This window comes from Electrona antarctica (genome assembly GCF_951216825.1).
Source record: "Electrona antarctica genome assembly, chromosome: 3".
Taxonomy (NCBI): Eukaryota; Metazoa; Chordata; class Actinopteri; order Myctophiformes; family Myctophidae; genus Electrona; species Electrona antarctica.
Window position 1 is genome coordinate 35,107,451 of NC_136808.1, and position 18,291 is coordinate 35,125,741.

Here is an 18,291-nt window from a genome sequence, read left to right on the forward strand (position 1 = left end):
CTATTGACAATATTTATAGAGCTGAGACTGACAGTTGGCCTACTTTTAGAAGCTTGTATTATTTCATAATGGTAGTAGGCTACTCATTCACAAAACTGAAATGATTAAATTAAATTGACATTTTGCATATATGCTTTTATTTAAAGCATGAACAAATATTTCTTTTTAGGAATGTGCATATTTTTGATACACTTTAATTGGCAATTCATCAGTGTATGAGTATGAGATTTGCTCGTAATTATTAGGTGAATTTGCTACATCATTTCCTTTTGAATGACCGTCCTCTGTTCTTCAGTTCACTAGCTTGATGAGACGGATTTAGGAGGATTTTCACTCAGTAAGGAATGGTAGGTTTGTTTGATTAATTGTGTGCATGCCATTAACACGCGTCTTGTTACCTAGACGTATTAAATTAAATGTAGTTTTAAAACCTTGATAGGGACGAGGGTTAAAGCTGAAGTTGTGTATCCTGGCCGCGCTTCCGTTTGATACAAAGTAAACAACGTCAATAAGTGGCTGTTGTCGGTATTTTAGCCTGCAGTGTTTTCTCAACGGCTTTATTTTTATTTTCATATGTTTATGGAATGTCTATATCGGGAGTATATCGGCCAACCCGCCGAGGCCTCTGGTGGCATCGCAGGTATTTTCTTTTTTATTCAAACTAAAGTGATATATTTGTTTCCCTTTTTATATTTCAACAGCTGCGTTTAATTTAACACGTCGTTGCACATCCTCCTCCTGCAATACAGGACTGTTCATTTGAGCCTCGTCTTCCCCCCACTTTCTTCTCCCCATTCTTTCCCTCTCCCTCCTTGGAATTTATCGCTGGCTAAATTCCCCCAATATTTACAAGAATATTTACAAGATGTCGGGACTCGGAACTAAATGATCCTTGCGAAGGCCTGGACCCAACAGTGAATCTGTTTTCCCTTTAGACGGAACGGGTCGCACTGCACTCTGACTCACATCTGTTCCCCCAGAGCTTTGTTTGTACAGAACAGCACCTCGGCTTCCTGAAGCTCAGCGACATTCTTCCCAAAGAAACTAGAAAAATAAAACTTGTTTAATTATAGGAGCTAAATTTCGTTGACTAGACTAACGCCCGCAATATTATAGCTATATGGTAAAAATGTACGTTCCGATTAGGGTTAGGCTTAAATTAACATTAGCTTATTATTATTATTATTATTATTATTATTATTATTATTATTATTATTGTTGTTATGCCTATTGTTTCTCCATTCAACCTTTTTTGATAATACAAATAATAATTTCATTCTAAATTAGAAAAAGCACTATAGCCTATCTTAAATCTTTAATTAATTATTAGCCTGTAGTTCAGTAAGCTATTATCACATAATGATGAAGATTCAGTTCATATTTATACATTTCATGGTAAATAGATTTAATTTAAATGTGTTATTTTATTTAAACACCGTATACTGTAAAAATGAAGAAAGGCAAAGAAAGAACGGTGGCTTATATATATATATATAGGCCTATAGAAACATATCGTTTCACGACCATGATGAGGAGAGTTTCGACTCCCGCAATCAAAGATGGGGAGATAATGGGAGTGATATCAGTAAGTAAATAACCATGCTGCTTATCGTCCTTACAAGCCCCTCAGTGAGTGAGTAGTCTGTTAAGTGTAAAGGAGGGTCTTCTCCCGTGAACCCCCACAACCCCTACCCGTCCCAAACCCCCCACGAAACACACCTCCTCCCATTTTGCCCAAAGTATATTGATTGAGCCGTGGAGTATTATGGAATCACTCGACTCTCAGGTGGCTGCAATGTGTACAATTGATCTCTTCCACTGTGGGTCCCAGCAGTGCCTCTCCTCTCTGCCGCACGACACAGCAGCACATGCAGCAGAGGAAGGAAGAAGTGGGTAGAACACACTGAAACACAATCGCTGCAGACGACGCGACACAGAGGGCCTTGAGTACTGTCCCCGATCTCCCCCACAGCAGCTCACTGTCACACTGTAATCATGCCGGGGAGTGTATAGCGTCACGAGCAGCAAGACAGACAACATTGTACAGTAGGGCAGATGCATGTAGTGTGCAGTGTGCACACAGACAGGCAGGCAGGGGACCGGCTGAACATTTTGGAGGCCAGCCTCATTCATACTTAGTTGTTTTCCGGTGTCGGGAACTGTAAATAGCAGATCTATAAGCTCACAACGCGCCACAAATGTGACACGTTGTGAGCTTTTAGATCTGCTATTTTACTGCATGCAACACCAGCATAAATCAGGCTTATAGTGTGCGACGGGCATGCAGACAACCCAAACAACATTCTTTGTGATGTCAATTGGTTTTAATTTATCATAGCAGCTATGACTGCCACACACGCGGGTTTGCCACCTTGTTTGTGAGAGTGACCAACAGTGGAAATAGGTCCCGTGACTTTATTGTGTTTCCTTCTCGATTGTTTTCTAACCAACGTGTTTGTATGACCGACCCGCCGTGGGTTCATGCAGTCTAAATAAACTAAAACTAAACTAAAACACATGCACACACACACACACACACACACACACACACACACACACACACACACACACGCATGCATGATACAGTACACACACGGCAGTTGCAACGTGTGTCTTCAATGTGTGTAGTGTAGAGTACAGTACACATTTCAATATATGCGTGACATATGCATCCTTACATAAATGTATGTTAGCATTAGTGTTCTTTTTTTCTTCTTCTTCCTATGCTGTTGTATAATAGACCTAAATGGCTTGATGGTTTTTTAGCGTCGTGGAGGATGGGAGTCATCAGGGAAAGGGAACATTACTTTCTCTTTAGTTGGACTCCAGTCCCGTCCACTTACTGCACTGTACTGTACTCTGGAAGGTTCATTAAAGGGTTGGCCTTAAGTACAAGGCCGTAAAGCACAGATTTATGCCACGGGCACCATCTATCTATCCACAGAGCTGCAGTCAGAGGACGGATCGGAAGAAAGTGATTAATAACGTCAACAAAATTGAAATACAACCATCCCAGGTAAAGGAATTCAGTTTAATGAAGCTATAGCCTAATATCAATTCACAAAAAAATATCATCTTGACTGTACAGTTTGGTGTGTGTGTGTGTGTGTGTGTGTGTGTGTGTGTGTGTGTGTGTGTGTGTGTGTGTGTGTGTGTGTGTGTGTGTGTGTGTGTGTGTGTGTGTGTGTGTGTGTGTGTGTGTGTGTGTGTGTATATACCAGTTCTTCATGACAAATTGAGTCCTTACTGTTGAGATGGGGTGTATTATTAATGCTTTTTTAATTATAATACAGATCACTGAGCTTCTCATGTCAAGATGACTTTCACTGTGACTGCAGAGGATGTTTTGGGAAGTCTGACCCCCTCCCTCCCATGTTCTCCTTTTTCCTTGCACGGTCAGCCCTCCCGAGTCGATACACACTCTAGCCCCAGGGCCTGGGGGGGGGGGGGGGGGGGGGACCACCACGACACCCTGCTGAGATTCTGCTTCTACTGCTGGGAGATCAAAGACCCGTGCAGGGAACAATGGTGAGCTGTGCAGCACATATGGCCACACCTGCACGTGCTGTCAATCATCCCCGACGAGTGACGCTACATGGTTCAGTTGTGTTATTACTCCGGACGCTGACATCTTACATGGGTGGTAACACATGCTCTGATGTGTTCTGCTTGTTTGGGTGTGCAGTAGTGTGAACCAAACACTTCACTGTATTTGTTGTTACTCCTACATATTGGCCACTGAAATGACAAGATATATCCCTGGCAAACTGATACGTTCTTAATTATTTTAATTTATATTAAAAGAAGATCGTCAAATAACAAAAATACAATACAAAAATATCTATAAGCTCCTGATTTGACATATGCAGCTTTGTGCATGCATATGGCTATTTATGCCGAATGTTTGCCTTTTATATTGGCAAACATATCGCTTCTTATGACATGCCACTATAGGGGGCATCAGGTATGGTCGCCCCTAAACCATCTCGCCCCTCGATTTTTCACGCCGACCACTCGGTGCCGCGGTTCTTGTATTCTTTATTTTGTTTTACTGAGAATAAGGTTAGAAATAAGTTTAAGGTTAGGCATAGTTTTACTGGGGTTAAGTTTAGGTATAGGGTTAGGTTTAGGCATAGTTTTACTGAGGTTAAGGTTAGGAATAAGGTTAGGTTTAACCGTTTAAGCATAATTTACTTGGGTTACTTTAGGAATACCAGACCGCGCAGTTCCGCCGGCTGTACGCCCGGGGCGAGTTGGTAAAGGGGCGACAAGTTTGGTATTCCTATAGGGATGTTAGAGATCAGGCGGTTAAATCAGCGTCAGAATAATTGTATTAAATACATTATATGTCCAGACATTTTGTCTGCGGGATGTTGATGCTGAAGTTTTCAATCGTGAAGCTTTTTCCTGTGTTGAACTCATTGTTTTAAACTGTAACTCACTGGGAGCAAATACAAGCTAATCTAAAATATCTGCTACATTCATTTGGTATAGTTTATTGTAAATATCTCTCCCTCAACTTCAAGTTACATTTGTCCCATTTATTTAGATGAAGATCCACACAGTCCACAATGTGGAACAGAACGATGTGTGAACAAGAATTCCATCATGCAGGCTTTACATATTTCCGTCCCTTGATGAAACACCCCTTTTCTCTTCAGCATTTGATAAGCATTAGTTGTTAAACTCTGCAGTTGTTGCTTTTTCATTGCATCTAAACCTCACCCTCCTTTTGCATTCTCCTCCTCTCAGCAATGCGCATGTCTCCCCGACCCGTGGTTCTCATCGCAGCGTTTCCTGTGGAAAATGGAGAGCGTCTGCGGCGTGTACACAGCTGTACGGAAGACAAGACCTCTAGATTGTGAGTACAAACATGAAGCGGGTTTCTTTGGGCCTGTGGACTCTCACAGCTATCACAGACGAGCAATCAAAGTCGTCTAGGAAATATCCATCCATCCTAAACCCAACACATTTTTTTTGTTGCTTCTGTCTGTTCTGTTCTGTTAAGTTGTGCTTTGGTCTTATGAGGGCTTTGGAGATACTGTAGTCTTCTTTACATGGTTTATTTTTATGGCACAGTGATCTGGAGACTATCGAAACGTCAAGGCCATTTATCTTGCAGTTCATCCGCTCCTTGCCTTTTGTGTGGTGAGAAAGAGGGGCGCAGTCCCATATTGCATTTCATGACCTATTGAGTCAAAGGAGTAGCCAGACAAACAGGTGGGAGCCCGAATGTAGACTCCTTGTGGGCCCGGCAAACCAGACTCGAGGCTCCCTGGCTATTCTTTAATAAGGCACTCATGCTTGCAGAACGGCCACAATGCTCTGTCCCCCCCGTCGTCAAATAGGATCCTTCAGGGATGCTAATGAATGTACAGTAAGGGCTTGTCTTACCCACAGTGCCCCCGCTGTCTTGTGTCTCCTGGTTTATCATCACCACCGAAATTGTAGGGCCGGTTTAGCAGTCTTCTTTTACTGCAAGGGAGACATTTACGTCATTGTGATGCTAATTCTTTAAAATTTGGAGTCTAGGGTTTGTTCTTTCAGGCCCAGATAGGTTTATGAGACTAGGGCTTTTGTCAGGGTACAAGCAGCTTCTTTTTTTTGTCTTAAAGGAGGGATGCAGTCAAGGGTGTTCCTCATGGCCTGGCACAGAAGTTTTAATTAAACGAGCATTTCCATTTCTCGATGAATCCCACGTCCCCCTTGTTGTGTACAGTAGAATGGAGACAGATCGTCTTTCCCTCGTTTAAGAGACCAGCTTCGAGATTAAGTAGGCTGATTGTGTCCCTTTCACCATCAGAATTACGGGCTGGTAACCCTAGCCAGCACTGTCTGCACCGGGGGCTTAGACACACACAGGCCTGTGGACACTCTCTGTTAATGTCATCTTGCAGATTCAATTTCCCCATCACAATCTAACCTTAAGTCCCACAGCCCCTGTCACATATTCTTCCTGTTTCTCACAGTGGCAAAGCAGCGCCAGTGGGGCAGTAAGATATTCTACTGCGGTGGCCTTCGGATGGAGATATTGATATTGAGCGTCTAGATGCGGTGTCAGTGTGAACTAGGAAGGAGCCCATCATCCCCCCCCCCCCCCCCCCCTTGTCAGGTGTGTTAGAATCCATAGGTGCACTGGAGAGATGCTGTGAGTTTATTGAATTTGTCATTTTTGGCCTGGGAGTGAAAAGGGCACCTGTGTGCTGCTGTAAGCCCCACACACCCACCCTACCACCCCCCCATGGCCACTGGTACTGCCACCCACATCACATGATGACAGCTGATGTGTGAGGACAACCCCGAAGCTGTCAAAGGTTTTTATTTATTTATTATTTTATAGGTATAATGCTCTCGTCCAGCCCTCTGTGTAACATTAGTTACATTATTCATCAGGGGAAACGGTTGAAAGGATATTTGATTTGTCATTTTCTCATAAAAGCCTGTTCTGGCACTTAGAATGAAAAACTAACAACAAAAAACAAGTCACCCAGGGTTACAGTGAGAAAAATGTAGCGGTTTCAAAGGAAGGTTTTTAGGGCCCCTGTCAGACTTAACTTGATGACTGCTATAATAAAAGATACCGGCCACCCACATCAATTGCTTAGATCAAAGCCATGCATGGCCAGCGACAGTTGCATGAATATTCAGTGGAGTTATTGGACTCTGGTACTGTACGTTGTGCCTCCATGTCCTTCACTGTGGGAACATTTTAATTTGACAAAAGTTTTGGATGTTACTACAAAGATAAGTACAAAGACAAGATATGACAAGTAATTCAGGTTCATATCAATATCAATTCCACCCACTTAATGCTTCTTTAAACGTTTATTTTGTATTACTGTACAAGCAATTGTTTGGACAAGAAAAAGCCATGGTTGTTTGCCATTTAGTTTGTTTCTTCTTACTATTCTTTGGCTGGTTGTGAACTTACACTACACCCACTACATACGGTATAAAATTGTGTTGCAGATTAAACTTTTTCATAGATGGCTTCATAGACTTGTTTGACAGCACTATCAATGTTGGATTAATTTTGATGTGTATTTTCAGACATTTAACCACTGTTTAAGTGGTTAAATGTCTGTGTGTTGTGTGTGTCAATACTTGACATTTCACTCTGTTCTTGGTCTACTTTTTTCCCCCTCTAAACCAAACCTCTTTGCTGAAAATATCCAATCTACAAGCCCACACCACCTTGCGCTGCGAGTAGCCTGAGGTAGCATTCCTTTTCGGGTTTATGATCCGGTTCGGGAGTGGATGGTAACTTTCGTCATGTTGTAGTCATCTGGCAGGAAACCACAAGACGGAATCAGTACTATGAATGGCGGAATTCTTATTCCGCCTTGTGGTTTCCTGCCTGATGACTACAAAACAAGACTACAACATGACGTAAATTACCATCCGCTCCAGACTGGTTCACTGGAACACAGACCAGGCTTTCCTCCGAGGTGAAAAGCCTGGTGACGCGAGGTTACGCTGCGAGCAGTAACTTGTGAGTACTAACTCTGATGACCCCCTAGGGGTCCCGGACCCCCTGTTTAAGACCCCTACAGTATTGTGTGTGTGTGTGTGTGTGTGTGTGTGCGTGCGTGCGTGCGCGCGTGCTCTTTAAGCACTCACTGCTCATGTTGTTTCCATGGTTGGTTTCCTCGCTGGACATCTCGCGGTGGGCAAGAGGAAATGTCTTCCTCTGTGAAATGTGTAATCGAACTGAAGATAAGAAAGGCATGAGGTCATGGCAATTCCCACAATGTGCCGTTTGATATGGAGATAGGTGTGTGTGTGTGTGTGTGTGTGTGTGTGTGTGTGTGTGTGTGTGTGTGTGTGTGTGTGTGTGTGTGTGTGTGTGTGTGTGTGTGTGTGTGTGTGTGTGTGTGTGTGTGTGTGTGTGTGTGTGTGTGTGTGTGTGTGTTCCTCTATATATAATAGCTCAGTGTACTATAGTGCTAAACATGTTTACTGGGTTAGGGATTATATTTCCTAAAGGCCAACACTCTGAGTGTGACTGAGCTGTGCTGTAGGCCTCATATAGTCTCGTATAGCAACATAAGACATTTGTAGAATCTGCCTCAGGTCTTAATGGATTAAGGAGGGTCCCAGGTTCAGACTCTCACTCATTCATTGTCTACCTTTGTTTTACTACGACTGCATTCTGTGTGTGTGTGTGTGTGTGTGTGTGTGTGTGTGTGTGTGTGTGTGTGTGTGTGTGTGTGTGTGTGTGTGTGTGTGTGTGTGTGTGTGTGTGTGTGTGTGTGTGTGTGTGTGTGTGTGTGTGTGTGTGTGTGTGTGTGTGTGTGTGTGCGAAAAACGTGTGAGAGTTTGTGTCTGGCTACCTCATGGTCAGTTAAGTCTACACCTGTGATTAATAGGAAATATCCCAGATCAGCCAGTTAATGTTTAATCAATCAGGGCAGAGAGAGAGAGAGAAGCCTCTAAAATGGGCTGGTTTATTTCTAACTACTGCATCACATTACATGCACCGTGTTTTTTTACACAGTCAAAACTCATTAGCTCTTTTCCCTCTCCGAACTAACGTTGGCATGATCGTCGTCGGACGGAAACCACAAACACTTATTTGGTCATTATGTCCAGTATGTTGGACATTAGACGGTGGTGTGTTTAATGTCCAGCGTGTTGGACATGAGACGGTGGTGTGTTTAATGTCCAGCGTGTTGGACATTAGACGGTGGTGTGTTTAATGGAGGTTCAGCGGTCCAAGGGTCATGAAACTCGCCTAAAAAGAACCAATACTTACTAACCAATAATATTATGCAACCTTTCAGCGCAAGTCGTGAAATGAAATGGCAACAAAACCGCATGCATGTGTTATGTGTGCTTCGTTATGCCCCAGAAACAATGTCTCGTGTCATTTGGTCTTAACCATGACATCCAAATACAAAATGTTTCCACATCTCCCTCATGCCGTTGCTGTTTGCAACAATCAACCACTGCTGTGCGTTCCGCTGTTCTGCTTTGCCATGAAACACAGCTCCAGAGTGCCTTGGGCCCGAGCCACCTCGCAAGTATGAAATCATCGCCTCCAACTCAGCAATAATGCTCTCTGAGGCCCTGGCTTGTTTACTAAATAATCGATCCAAATAAAAAGCAGCGGATAAAATTGACTGACCCTCATATACTTAATTATTGCAGCTACTTGACCAAATAGCATTTTTCAGGATGCGGCGTGTCATGGGCCATCAATATTCCTCTAATCGCTGTTAGTTATTGCCTTACTTTCGTTGCTGCGGTGGATGGGCCGGTCTCCAGTGGTCAGTTTGGCCCGCAGGCAGACAGGAGGGGAATGAGATGCTAAATGGTTGCGCAAACAATTTGATTATGCTGTTTAATTCCCGTCATATAGATCTGGCTGCTTGCTGATGCACTCATTTCTCCGAGGGCTGCACACAGCGGCATATAGTGCTGACCTGCCGACCACACACTGCACCGCACCAGCTATCCGTGGAAGAGCCTGTCTCTTCCAGAGTGGTCTTTTCGAGATCAATAGTGACTCCTCAGCGGTTGTGGATCAGAGTCTCATGGCCCCCCTCGCCCCCACTGGTCTTCACCTACACTTCCTAACCTTCACCTCCTGCAACTACCCCCCCCCCCCCCAAGCCCCCTTCCCTGAAGCCCCCCATCCTTTGCATCTGTTCCCAGTCAACTGCAGCTTTAGTGTCACATCACAAGCTTACAGGTGTAAAGAGTGGGTGTAAAGTTTTTTGGTACATCCTCCCAATGTTTTGCACTTTCAAGTAAAGATACATGAGTCTAAAAGAATAGAGAATGAAACGAGGGAAACAAAGGCCGATAACAAGAAGACGCAATGTCAAATATAGATGAGGTGGAATAAAATCAGGCAAACTTCTGTAGTGCATGTAGACAAACATAGTCATATTTGTAAATGCGGGTCTAGCTCTCTGCAGGGTCTCCATCTGTGCTGTGAAGGTGGTGTAATATGTCGGAAGGCTGAGGGTTAAGTTAACCTTAGCGATGGCACAGAACCCTCGGCAAGAGTGAAAAATGAGAAATGAGCATGGCAAAAAAGCTCTCAGCTCCCCAAAGTTGCCCCGGTCCCAAAAATTAACATTTCAATTCAAAACCAATAATAACGCATTGTGTCTGGCCTGAATGAGCGCTGCCGCTGAGGGGAAGGCGATACCTCCTGTTCCTGTGTGGATGAAAAAGCTCCTTCATCTTGTGCTAAACAGCCTGAAACAGGCCGGGGTCGGCCAGTCAGCCTTGGTTACACTGCACAGGCATGCCTGGGTGGACGGCCCCCGCTTCCTGGTGCCTTTACAAAAGCCAGAATCTACACAACACACACGCGCACACACACACACACACACATACACATGCACAATCATGCATGGATACACCGTGAAATACTCGGGTGTTCTTTTGTTTTGTGTTTTTCTTTTGGGGGGGGGGGGGGGGGGGGGGGGGGTGTTTTGGTTCCATTTGTACTGTATTTGAAGTTAAATGAACCACTTAAAAACCCTACCTGTTGTGAACTTGTAGAATTTATTTATTTGAACTTTTTAGAAAAGTTTAGACAATTCTTGAAAATCTTTGAAACCTTTCGCTTATGACATGCATGAAATGGGGATGACAAGTTGAAAGTGGTTAACATTAAGGATTTTACTGTGTAGCCTATACACACACACAAGGCTCACGTGCACTGTCTCCCACATAGGGCTTTCACTTCTAGTGATTTTTACTAGTTGACTAGTTTACTAGTCGACTAGTTGTTTAACCTACCTATTATGTTAAAATAATATTTGTACATTTAAAAACTGTGTACATTGGTGACTATAACTATAATCTAGCTGATCTTGAGGCCTATACAAAAACAGGAAACATTTTCCCCTTTTTTTTCTTATCAACTAATCAACTAGTACCAACAAGGTCAACTAGTGGATTTACTAGTCAACTAGTTGAATAGTCGACTAGTTGCTTAAAGCCCTACTCCCACATGCATGCACAGACAAATGTACAAACGTTCATGTCATACTTTGCATGAGGAAGATGATGCATCTCAAATTCTCGCGTAGTGCTTTGCATAGTGAAATGAAAGCACACTTTTTGTTTGCTTTGAAATGAATTGCAGTTGACTAATTACAATATTGAGTTACCAGTCCATCTCTGGGTTACCAGCATTTCATGATTTGAAACCTAATAGTTCCATAAGGCTGTATAATCTACATTCCTTTTTCCCCCTTCCGTTTTTCTTTCTTTCGATGAACTGGTGGCACCGACTGCACTCATTCAGCTGTGATGCCTTATGTTGAGATCTAAGGCAGTGCTTTTCAACCTTTTTCATATCAAGGCCCATTATTTATTCAGCATTTTATTTACGGACCACCATTTGATCAGATTTAAGATTATTTTGTTATCATTTTGTCTACAATTCCATGCTGTATTGATGTGGTACCATAGGAGAGATAAAGGGCAAACGTTGATCACATTATTTTACATTCTCTATTGTGTAGACTTCTTGTAAATTAAGTAATGCAGATGTTTAACAATCATTTTACCAAATGGACCCTTATGGGTCCATTTTACACTCTCAAGAGTTAAAGATCTACAAGGGTCCATTTGGTTACCAACTCCATAATTTAGCTGGGGACCACCTGGAATCCCTTCAAGGACCACTGGTGGTCCCCAGACAACTGGTTGAGAACCAAGGATCTAAGGCATCATCAGTACTACAGTAGCTCTTTCTTGTTTTGCCTTCAGGACGTATATCCTGATTGTATGTTATAGTTGCTTGCGCACTGGTTTCGCAAGCTTGCACAACACTTCGCAAGCTTGTAGATCGGCTATTTTGGGTACACGGTACGATGCGCCACCAAGTATAGATCGGGCGTATTGTGTCTGCCTTCACACTGGCTCCCCTGATATTCTGGGTGACAGGAGCTCCCAGGCTCTCAAGCGAGAAGAGGGCAACCAATGAACACACTGTGCTGAGGGTCTGTGCGTCTTGGCTTTCGAAAATGGGATTTGGAGCCAGGCTCTGTGGTCCTGCCAAGAAGGTGTCAGAGTGGGCCTCTGCTACATGCGTCTCTCCAGTGCAGAGCAGATTACCCATCTGGGATGTGAGGAGAAGGGACATGGGGGGGGCAATTTTAAAGAAGCGCAAGAGAGTTTATCTGGCTGTCTGCAGGGAGTGATGCAGACTGTTTTAGTACGAAGTGATTTCTCCCGTGGACTGTACTGTCTATAGAGTGGAGACTTGTCCTGATGGGTTAAAGTCCCATGGCTGATGTTTCACTTTCTCTGTGCTGTAGCACTGAGGGTAATTCCCTCCCAGCAAGCCGATCAGAAGTGTCACCTAAAGTGCACAGGCACAAGTATGCTGCACACACACATAACCATGCACTCATATGTGACTACACTCTAGAAAGCCTTAAGCTATGGCCTTGGCAATATTATTTTGACTATTCCCCCCCCCCCCCCCCCCCCCCCCCCCCCCTCCCCCCCAAAAAGTTAGAATATGGAGATAAGAGGTTTCTGCCAGACAGCAGCGATGTGCTGTTGTGCTGCATGGGCCAGAGCGTGTCTTTAGGCTTAGAGTGATGACATCAGCGTTCCCTCCCAGTGCAGATGCCAGCTTCCACTAATAAGGCACTGCTGGGACCGCTGCCCGCTTAGCTTGTCAATGAGTCCGTCTTGATCTGAGGATTAGGCCAGCCGTTCCAATTACAGCCTGGTGCCTGGAGGTTTGTCAGGCATCGACAGGGACGCCTGTCGATGGCTCCGCTGCATATTCCAGGACCCCTTTGACTGAGTGACAGGCGCCAGCCGCCACGTAAACGGCAAGGGACGACGATTGTGTGTGTGTGTGTGTGTGTGTGTGTGTGTGTGTGTGTGTGTGTGTGTGTGTGTGTGTGTGTGTGTGTGTGTGTGTGTGTGTGTGTGTGTGTGTGTGTGTGTGTGTGTGTGTGTGTGTGTGTGTGTGTGTGTGTGTGTGTGTGGCTGGCTGTCGCAGTGTGTACTCACTGGTATTAGTATCTGATATCTGTGTCATACAGTCAATACCGATGGCGGTCTATGTTATATAGAGTGTGTGCAGGAGATGGAGAGAGAGAGTGTATGCAAGCATGTCTGTGTGTGCGACCTAGTGCGTGCGCGCAGTGCTGGAAGAACATTTTTTACTTGAGTAAAAGTATCAATTCCAATGTAGAAATACTGTTACAAGTACAAGTCTGGTAATACAAATCTACTTAGTAAAAGTACAAAAGTATTGGTGTCAAAATATCATTATGCATAATATCCCATTTCATGTTTCTACATAATATTATAAAAATCATTTGAAAATAACTTGTAGCTTGTGTGGCTGAAGTGGTTAAATGTTTCACAAAGTAACTAGTAACTAAAGTTTTAAAATAATTGTAGAAGTGTTTAAGTACAATATTTGCCTCCGATATGTGGTGGAGTAGAAGTGAAAGTATCAAAGTGAAAATACTCCAGTAAAGTAAATGTACCGCAACATTGTACTTATGTACTTTACACTACTAACACGCACGCATGCGCGCAAGCGCACGCATGCGCGCAAGCGCACACACACACACACACACACACACACACACACACACACACACACACACACACACACACACACACACACACACACACACACACACACACACACACACACACACACACACACACCATTAGATTGTTGTATCCATGACATGGCTATCTACTTTGATGATGATGATGGCTGTGTCCTGTGCAGATTGAAGAGCACAGGTACACCAGTGTATGAGACTCACTCATTAATGTTGCATGGAGCATGTCTTTTATCTGTCATGGCAGCTGTCAGTCACAAGCATGGCATGATAGGATTTACACAGAGGCAAAGAATAAGTAGTAGTAGTAGTAAGTGGAACGGGTTATTGCCATTTGCACAGATACAGATGGTTTTAAAGGCCCCTCATTGGGGCATGCAGGGAACATGGGTGTTCTTGGGTTAAGATTTCTTTCAGGAAGATACTAAACCGTTTCAACTAATCTTGCCCTTATTTATGCACTTTCACACCAGCCCTGTTTGGTTGAGTTAAACGGAATCCTGGAGCGTTTACACTGCCCGGACCCTGCATGGTGCAGAGCAAACTAACTGGTTTACACTGCCTGGACCCTGGTGCAGAGCAAACTAACTGGTTTACACTGCCCGGACCCTGGTGCAGAGCAAACTAACTGGTTTACACTGCCCGGACCCTGGTGCAGAGCAAACTAACTGGTTTACACTGCCCGGACCCTGGTGCAGAGCAAACTAACTGGTTTACACTGCCCGGACCCTGGTGCAGAGCAAACTAACTGGTTTACACTGCCCGGACCCTGGTGCAGAGCAAACTAACTGGAGCGTTTACACTGCCCGGACCCTGGTGCAGAGCAAACTAACTGGTTTACACTGCCCGGACCCTGGTGCAGAGCAAACTAACTGGTTTACACTGCCCGGACCCTGCATGGTGCAGAGCAAACTAACTGGTTTACACTGCCCGGACCCTGGTGCAGAGCAAACTAACTGGTTTACACTGCCCGGACCCTGGTGCAGAGCAAACTAACTGGTTTACACTGCCCGGACCCTGGTGCAGAGCAAACTAACTGGTTTACACTGCCCGGACCCTGGTGCAGAGCAAACTAACTGGAGCGTTTACACTGCCCGGACCCTGGTGCAGAGCAAACTGCCCGGACCCTGGTGCAGAGCAAACTGCCCGGACCCTGGTGCAGAGCAAACTGCCCGGACCCTGGTGCAGAGCAAACTAACTGAATCCTGGAGCGTTTACACTGCCTGGACCCTGGTGCAGAGCAAACTGCCCGGACCCTGGTGCAGAGCAAACTGCCCGGACCCTGGTGCAGAGCAAACTAACTGAATCCTGGAGCGTTTACACTGCCCGGACCCTGGTGCAGAGCAAACTAACTGGTTTACACTGCCCGGACCCTGGTGCAGAGCAAACTAACTGGTTTACACTGCCCGGACCCTGGTGCAGAGCAAACTAACTGGTTTACACTGCCCGGACCCTGGTGCAGAGCAAACTAACTGGTTTACACTGCCCGGACCCTGGTGCAGAGCAAACTAACTGAATCCTGGAGCGTTTACACTGCCCGGACCCTGGTGCAGAGCAAACTAACTGGTTTACACTGCCCGGACCCTGGTGCAGAGCAAACTAACTGGAGCGTTTGCACTGCCCGGACCCTGGTGCAGAGCAAACTAACTGCGACCTGAGGTGATCTCAGATGGAGCCCAACCCTATGTATACCATAGGTCTGGCTAATATGTGACTTGAACCACTTTAAACCTGGTGTCCCTATTTTGGGCATGTCATTATAGACAGTTTATTTTTCTGTTTTTGCTTAAATGGTTTTTTTTCTTTGTTTTAGACAAAATATAGGTCAACACATTGATAATCGGTGGTGCAGTCAGTGTTCAAAGACTCTAAAATCAGGACTGGCATCGGACCCAAAAATCTGGCATCGCTCGGCACACTCAAGAGTTGTTCCAAGCGAGCTCTGAAACAATTCATTTCTGGTGCGAACGTCATTCAAACCAGATATACGATGCTGGTTTTATTTATCGGTGGAAGACAAGATCTTCACTTATATGATGCTACACATGCTTGAGTTGCATCACTTACATGGGGAGTCAATTAAATTCATTAGTTATTTATAGTCCCTAGTTAATTTGATCGGTTCGGGCTATAGTCTCTTCATAATAGGTCATGCTCCATATTTTTCGCTGACAATTTTGTCATTGGTTTCACCGGTGTCGCGTGTCACTCATGAAACATTTGCTACTCTGTGACATTCAACAATCTGATAGGCCGTACAAAAACTCACTTCTCATTTGTTAAGTGAGAGGTGTGTCAAAATATTTGCTACAAAATGTATCTACAAGCTCACAATGAGCTTGTAGATAGGCTATTTTGGGAAATGTAATATAGACAGAAAGAAATGCCAGTTTACTAAGTATAGATGGTTTAAGTAGTTACAACCTGTATTATTTGCGTAGGTCCATATGGCCATCTCCATATCTGAAGATCACGACACCTACCACATCGCCTCGTGACATCACGTCTCCATATGAAGATCACGACACTGACCTCATCAAACCCTGGATAGCCATACATGGAGAAGACTGGATCATCACCTAGATCTGCATGTATGGAGCTGGCCAGCAACTCTTCATCTGACCTCAAACCTTCCCCACCCGTACTTCCTTTTCGATGTAGGGCCCCGCCCTACCTGGGCCCACATTAAACCCTGTACACTCAAGACACTGCCCCCGCTGCCACCCATAGCTCTCCATATATGGAATTGACCTGTTCTGACATTCCATATGTTGATCTGACCTCATCAAACCCTGTACACTCAAGACACACTATGGCCAGACCTCATCAAATCCTGTACACTCAGAATTAATTCCATATGTTGATCTGACCCCCCCATCCCAAAGCGCCAGCCCAGCAGTCTGCCGTCACCCAGGCGGGGTGAGAGAGAGAGAGAGAGAGAGAGACGTCCTGTGTCTCGCGCATGTATCATGGGATCCTACGTGAGACGTCAAAATTAATTTAAACGGCCTGGGCCATGGCTCAATGGTCCAGGCACCTTGGCTGGTGGTCCAGTCTGGCAGTGATCCCGACGGCCTTTACTGCATGTCTTCCCCCCATCTCTCTCCCCATTTCCTGTCAGCCTACTGTCTGTCCCTCCATAACAAATATAAAATAAAGGCGAAAGCCACAAAAAAAATATTTGTATGGTGTCTGGATCGCATCTTGGTGAACTCTTGCAGTGTGTGAGATCCCTAGTCAGAGATCAACCGTTTAGTGTGACAAAAAAAAACTCTAGCGTGAGCGTGAAATATATAACGATCTGATGACTCCCCAACAACTTTAAAACTCCTACAGTCTGTTGGGCCATTACTTTGTAGATTTTGATTATTATTACAACATACACATGTACATTAACCACTTCAGCCCTATATAAACTTTGGCTGTTTGAAAATAACTGATCTACTAGCTCACAACACGTCGTGGCATGATTGCTATTTTCTAAATATATATATTTTTTACATTTTATACATTTGAAACCTGTGAAATGGAACATTCTGCATAATGAGTATACTTTCTGATTGTGTTACTTTAATTCAAGTACATTTTGATAGCAATACTTCTTACTTTTACTCAAGTAAATTTTGAATTCCAGACTTTTACTTGTAACATAGTATTGCAGTATTGATACTTTTACTTCAGGTACTTTTTCCACCACTGGTGAAACTACTGTCCAACCATTTTAAATCATCTGCTACTGTAGCTATGCAATCTGTCAACAGCAATACTCGCCTTCAACGGGAACAAGGAAGTGTGACAAGGAAGTGACACGATTAGGTCGTTAATCCATGAAACGGGAGTTGTTGCAGATGTTGACTAATTAATAGCATACGTTTTAAACTGCTCCAAGTGACACAGAGCTATACATACAACATGCCATGTCGGCAGACTGACTGGCAGCCTGCCCTGGAGAAATTAATACAGGCCTAACGGTGATACGTAAGTTATCTGTGGGCCTATACTGTACATAGGGCTGTCACTATTATTACTTGATGACGATTACTTATATAATTGCAATTAAAGATTTGATTGTGACTGTCGACTGAACATTGAACATTATTGGAACTTTATGAATAAAAAATACATTTGTTTGGCTTTCAGCCAACGTAATCAAAAGTTGCACGGGGCAAATATTACCAGTAAGACGCCCTGAGGGTGAGAAGCGACCTCGTCCTAAAGGGCGACGTCACGCTGAAACAACAGAGCTTCTTAATACGTTAAGAAGCATGAGTTAAACTATTAATCTGGTGTCCTTGAGGTCAAATGTAGAGTTGCTGGCTGGCTCCATATATGCAGATCTAGGTGACGATCCAGTCTTCTCCATGTAAGGCTATCCAGGGTTTGATGAGGTCAGTGTCGTGATCTCCATATATGGAGACGGCCATATATGGAGCGTGTGATGGAGGCGTGATGGACTGACAGCGTGACTGACATGAAATGCAGGTTGTCATAGTAAACTGCGACCTACGGTCACAACAAATGGCATATATTGAATTACTTTATACTTAATAGCATAGATACATTAATAGTGAAAATAGCCAATCTACAATCTCTTATTTGCACTATTGTTGATATGATTGCGATTATCTCAAGTAATTGCTGTAATAATGGCCTAAACCTACCCTAAAGGTTTGGCTCTGGTGTGTTTAGTAACATTATAGACAAAATGTACCCTCAGAAA

At 44.1% G+C, this 18,291-nt stretch overlaps 1 long non-coding RNA gene across 2 annotated transcripts; it reads left to right on the plus strand.

The window, feature by feature from the left end:
• The first annotated feature begins 197 nt into the window (after nt 1–197).
• On the plus strand, nt 198–16,454 carry LOC306918860. 2 transcript variants are annotated; one of them, XR_013789419.1, is made up of 5 exons: nt 198–347; nt 2,945–3,016; nt 3,294–3,528; nt 4,753–4,861; nt 16,013–16,454. It is a non-coding gene; the product is annotated as an uncharacterized lncRNA (long non-coding RNA). The 2 variants fall into 2 exon arrangements; XR_013789420.1 differs by lacking the exon at nt 16,013–16,454 and adding an exon at nt 9,362–9,752.
• The last annotated feature ends 1,837 nt before the right edge of the window (nt 16,455–18,291 follow it).